Source organism: Coffea arabica, chromosome 1e (genome assembly GCF_036785885.1).
Source record: "Coffea arabica cultivar ET-39 chromosome 1e, Coffea Arabica ET-39 HiFi, whole genome shotgun sequence".
Taxonomy (NCBI): Eukaryota; Viridiplantae; Streptophyta; class Magnoliopsida; order Gentianales; family Rubiaceae; genus Coffea; species Coffea arabica.
Window position 1 is genome coordinate 17,505,358 of NC_092311.1, and position 6,118 is coordinate 17,511,475.

The 6,118-nt window shown below is 40.0% G+C and overlaps 1 pseudogene; it reads right to left on the reverse strand.

Annotated features, from left to right (window-relative positions):
* Positions 1 to 2,497: 2,497 nt before the first annotated feature.
* LOC113710960 (small ribosomal subunit protein eS24z-like) lies at positions 2,498 to 3,038 on the reverse strand (annotated as a pseudogene).
* Between the last annotated feature and the right edge of the window lie 3,080 nt (positions 3,039 to 6,118).

Sequence of the window (6,118 nt, forward strand, 5' to 3'; positions counted from 1 at the left end):
TATCCGCAAGGACCACGGGTAACAGAGACCGGTCCCCCCTGAGAGACATCACGCAACACCCCTGGTTGTCGTGCTCCCCCGTTTCCCTTTCCCATCTTAGGGGGCGTACTTGTACCTTCTTGCTCAGAGCTACTCCTAGGAAAGCCCCTTTTCTTGGCTTGAAAGTTTTTCACTTGCAGCCTAGCATTTTCTACTCGTTGCGCCTTCTCTACGGCCTCGCTAAAAGCATTAATCTGGGCCACCGCGAGGTCCTCGTAGCACTAAACAGGAACCAGTAAACAAGAACAATTAACTAAACAACTCCCTCGTAGAGCATGTAAACACATAACACATATACGGAGAACACATAACAGGATCAACAACTATACAGAACAGTCAGTCAGGTACATACAAAGTCATCCCATAAAACAAAAGGGTCCTCCAAAAGTACTATAGACAGACTAGGTCACGAGTACAAAAGAACTCACGAAAAACTTTCTTTCCCCCCCAGGGTTCCATCCAACATCCACGAGAACAACACCATCTATATCTTAATCAAAGTTGATCACGCTTAACCACACCCGAACAGACCATATGAAGTTCCATAGAATCGCCTTTTTAGTTCGCCTAAGTCCTTTCTAACCTAGGCTCTCATTGAGTTAGTAGCCGGGCACGAGAATCCCAAATAAGATAATTCACAACTCGAGCCGGCCGGTCCCAAGAGTAAATCATCCATATTAAAGATTCCTACCCGACATACATACCTAGCTTCCTCAAGTCCCATGATAACGATCCTTACACTTATAACATGCACAGTTCATAGCTTACGCTCCAAAAAGCACTTATACCTTTCGACGCTTTTCACGAAAGCAGGACCATAACACCACTTGGCCCCAAGCTCACTCCGCGCAGAGACCACGCGAAGTGGCTCTGATACCACCTGTGACAGCCCCACTTTCCCCTAAGGCGAACCAAAGGGATTAGCGGACTGCCTGCGCAGCTCTCGCCAGGACTAACGGTGCAGTTTAGAGCGGTCTATCGCGTTCCGGAACTTACAAACGCGCGTAAACAAGTCAAAATGGCAAAATAACCCAAAATAAAAACAATGAAATTCGGAGTCGGCCATGAATAGTAACCGACCCGTCAGAACCCAACCAAATATCAAGCAAACATTCACATCTTGAACTTTAGCAATTACAATCCAAAGTGTCATACAAGAGTTTTCAAAAGTTAATATATACACGGTTTGCCAAATCAAAAGAGAAAACGCCTCAAAAGTACATTTAGGGTTTCAAGCAATGAGCTATACAAAAGATATGTCCAACTAGCTCAATTCGGCAACCAATTGTCAAATCCAGTCCCAAAAGTATTTATTTTCCTGTAAGGAAAATAAAAAGGAACAGAAAGGGGTGAGCTTGCGCTCAATGAGGTACCAGACATATAGCAGAAAACTCATGACATTTCACATTTAACAAATCAGGTACACATGCCAGATGTAAAGTAAAGGAACCAATGATTCACATAGGAAGGATACAGGTGGCTCTCAGGAGCCAAATTCCCATTTGCGTCACCGAAGCTTGATCGAAATAATAGTTGACACTCCGTCAACGTTACAGAAGTAACCTTAGTACTTATCGTGTTATTGTTTCGTCTTAAAAGAAAAAACTTTACACTCGCTTATTTTGAGATTTGCTACTTGAAGTGTTATTGCCCACTTTTATGAACTTTTCATGCTCATTACTTTGCTATATTGACACTTGTATTAGTAAACAATGGTCGATTTGCTATTTGGAACCTTACTAGGCTTTTAGCTCATTCCACGTCATTGTTTTCCTTACAGGGGGTACGAGCGAGGCGTGAGATGTGTACAGACTAGCGTAGTCTAGTTGTTTTGACTTTTGAATTTGTACTCACGCTAGTACCCGACTAGGGTTTGATTGTACTCGAATTGTAATCACTTTGAAGTATTTTGGTGTGTAGAAGCTTTGTATTTGGATTTGAGCATCAATGTATATATTAAGTTGAAGTGGATGTGTTATTTATTTTCTATGAATGTACGTTATTTTTCTTGAGCTATGAGTGAGTGACTCCTGGCGAGAGATGGGCAGGCGGTCCGCCGAACCCTTTGGTTCGCCTTAGGAGAAGGTGGGGCCGTCACATGGGCACTATCAATGCCCCCTTGACATCTAATTGGTCTAATGTTGAAACTCGTCAAGTACAAACTCATTTTGATGAAAGCGGAATTAGTTGTGTAATATAAGTTAATTAATGAAATCAGGATTACTAATTACTACAATTCCTTGCAAATTTAATGTTGAGTTTTTAAAAGTCAGAGCTAATACATATTTCTCTTACAAATTAATACGTATACTATAACTTCATGCAAGTTTAACACATAACATTCATGATTCTTCAATATAAAACATCTAAAAAAATACACTACTATTAGGCAAAACTAACAAAATTTTCTCCTATTCTTTTTTTTAGTATTTTTCTAAAGTTAAAACTAAATATAGATTGAGATCAGGATTTGAACATGTGAATGTCTTTGCCTGGGAGTGAAAGCGCAAAGAAGTAGAAAAATTAAATCTAAAGGTTACAAATGACAAAACAAGATTGCCGCAAAAACATCACCACTTTCAGCAACTCAAGAATCCCTAAAACTCCTAAGAAATTTATTTCTTCTTTCCAGCTTTGGCAATGTCACCAGCTTTTGTCTTATTTACACCACGGATCTTTTTGGCTCCATTCTTCCTTTCTTTGAGCTGTTTCCTAGATTTCTCCACCTTTGTATCCAGGCCATTCCTGATAAGCCAGTACTTGGGTTCATATTTCTTCACATTTTCAACAGAATCATATATCAATCCAAACCTAGTTGACTTGCCTCTCCCAAAATGCGTCCCAAATTTGAAGACAAAAATGGCATTCGAGTCCTTGAACTGAGCCTTGCAAACATTAGGTCGCCCCGGATGCAGAACATCGATCACGAATTACTTCTTGGAAAGAAGCCGATTAGTCATAGACTTCCTGGTTCGAATAGTTACCACCTTGTCCGCCATTTTAATTGTGTTTCAATGCTGTCTGCTGCCGCAATGCCCCTCACCTATCGATTTTGCTACTCTTTGCTCTTGCTGAGGTTGCTGTTTCTTCTCTCTCAGTTTACAAAGTCAAAAATTAAATGTATATTGTCAAAAAAAAGACCTCTCTCTCCTTATTGGGCTACTAATTTTGATATCTCTCCTAAACGCATTTGCTGTAAAGTGGTAAATTTCTCTTTTCTTGCTCAATAATCAGTTTCCCTCAAATTTTATTAACCCAACATTCAATTTTTGGGTAAATTCTCTTCTTCTCCATCATTTGTCTAGTTTTCCTAAAGTTTCTTACCCTAGTTATGCTTTCTATAGCATTTTTGGGTAAATTTCTTTAGCATTGTGGGTTTCATTTGTGTGGTGGTGTAAAGAAAGAAAAGAAGGAGTGGTGTTGGTATGGTGGGCTGGATTATTGTGTACCAACAAGGGCAAAGAGGTTGAGAGTTGTGGGAAGGAATTGACTAGGCAAAAAATCTAAAGAAGAGGAAAAAACCACACAAAATTGTTTAGCAGCTTTGCCTCACTGCTCTTTAAGTTAAATGTTTTATTCCCTTGGCTGCATTTTTGTTGTTTGGTGGGATATGTAATTAATCTTATCTTAAGTACTCTTTTTCTCTTTTTCCCCTGTTCTTGAGTGATGTTGGTTGTGCTTACTTTCTTTTGTTGTTAAGTTGGTTCTGAGGCTTCATGCACATTGTTTATGTCTTGATTTTACGTATCGTGTGACGGCCCCACCGTACCCTAAGGCGAACCAAAGGGTTCGCCGGACCGTCTGCCCAACTCTTGCCAGGACTACGGAGACGAAACATGCACTAGTAATTTAACTCGCAAGAGAAATCAAAGAAAATGAATTATTGAAGCTTAATAAATCATTCACACACTAAGGATATCATCACGAAGGTGTGACAGCCCCACCTCTCCCTAGGGCGAACCCTAGGGTATCAGCGGGCTGCCTGCCCAACTCTCGCCGGAACTCAGTCGTTCAAAGTACTAATAACACAAATGAAACAGACGAGATATCTTCCAAGCAAGGGAATGAAACCCTGATTGAAACATAATCACTAATCCAACGTTCAGGCTTAGTATTTAGATAACTAATTGTCTACTACCACTCTACACTCAAAATTACATAGCAGAAGTCGAACTTACGGATACAAGCTTACCAGTCTGCTTAAACAAAAGTTACAACCTCAAAACACAAGTACAAGTAAAATAAAGCTAAGAAAGCTCTTGATCAAGTCCCTTCCCGATCTGTTAAGGAAAACAAAGGGAGTGGGGTGAGCTAAAACCCAGTAAGGTTCCAAATAAAGCAAATAAACACATAGCCACATAAGGTCACAAAATAACCAAATAAACACCGTACAGTAGAATAACAGTTTAATCACAGTTCAATTCAAGGATACGGGTGGCTTTCAAAAGCCAAAGATCCACTTGAGCTTGATCATAATTGCCTCCTGTTGACACTCCGTCAACACTTGTATGCATAGTATATAGGGTCCGTAGAACACCACTTTCACCAATTTTCGTCTACCAATCAACCCCCTACCAGGCCCACACTCCATAAACAGTAGTTTGGTAATACTCGAGTATACCGATTTCCAGTGTACAGTAAACAGTCCTCAAGGTTTATCGGCCTTCTCGACCAAGCCCTTGCTGGCTCGATACAACCGACTCATCTATGAGGTTGGGTACCCAAACAGTAGCAGTAGTTGATGGGATATCGCCCAAACAACTCAATCACAGGCATTCATGGAGATATCACATCTGATAATAACATTATATAGAGCTCCAGTGTAAACAAGGGAGATCGAGTGTGATAAAGTACACACTCGCCCCCATTTTATCAAAACAGTGTTGGTTTAAACAGTAACAAATCAGGCATTTCAAGTATGCAAGTATATCACATAACAAGTGGTAGCAGGTAGTGGAACACTCACCTGACAAGCAAAGTAGTAATCAAACGTCAAGTGGCCTGGTTACGACCACCTTCGTTTCCCAATCCTAGGGCAACGAGTGAAATCGTTAACATTCAAGGTTCATTTCCACTCAAATGTAGGCTCATTAAGAGACCAAGTAAGTGGTTAAAGTCATACAATTTATCATGTAAAGTTGGCCCAAAATACAGTAAAAGTTCATGAGAAACAAGTTTAACAAGTACAAGAAACTTGGCCAAAAGAGAAGTTTCATTTGAGCTTAAGAGTTCTTCATGGGTTGAACAGTCTTGCCCAAGCAGTCTCAGTAAAACAGTCATAACTCACTGTAAAAAAGTCGGAATTAGGTGCCGTCAGTGGCGTTGGAAACTAGACTCAAAGGGCTTTCCAAGGTACCAAGCTCACACCGTGGTTCGTCCCCTATCAAAAACAGTAGCTCAGACAAGTTGGCTATTTTTCCAACTCTGGATCAGTCTTGACCTTATTCCAAACTATTCTAGTTCTAGGTGCTAACTTCATTGGTTTTGATCCAAATTCACCCAAATCAGTCCTCAAATGTTTATATTCAAGAAGTCAAGTCACCTAGGACCATAGGAGTTCAAGGTGTAACACATAAACATGATTAAGGGAACCATAACAATCCAATAATGAAAGGAACCCGAAAACAGTCCATACTTTTCCATGTTTGTTCAACCTTCATCCTTGCATGATTTTAACTTAACCCACATACCAAGTGTTAAATTGTACTCAAAAGAGGTTTAAAACATGTTAATACCTCATAAACAACTATGAACAAAGTGCAAACATTTCATCAAACACTTGGTAGGCATGCTAACCCAACTCATGCAAACATTTCATCAAACACTTGGAAGACATGCCAACCCAACTCATCTACTACTTGTTTTGATCCAAGAGATCAACCTCAAATTCAACCAAATCAACTTGTAGTTTGCCCAAAAGCTTAAGGCACATGTTAAAACACCATAAAATTATCTTTTAAAGTGTACTTACCTCTCTTGTAAGATGCTTGAACCACCAAGTCAACCCACCAAAATGAAGACTTCAAGCTTGAATCAAGCACCTATGTTGGAGTAAAATTTCTCACCAGTCCTAGATCTT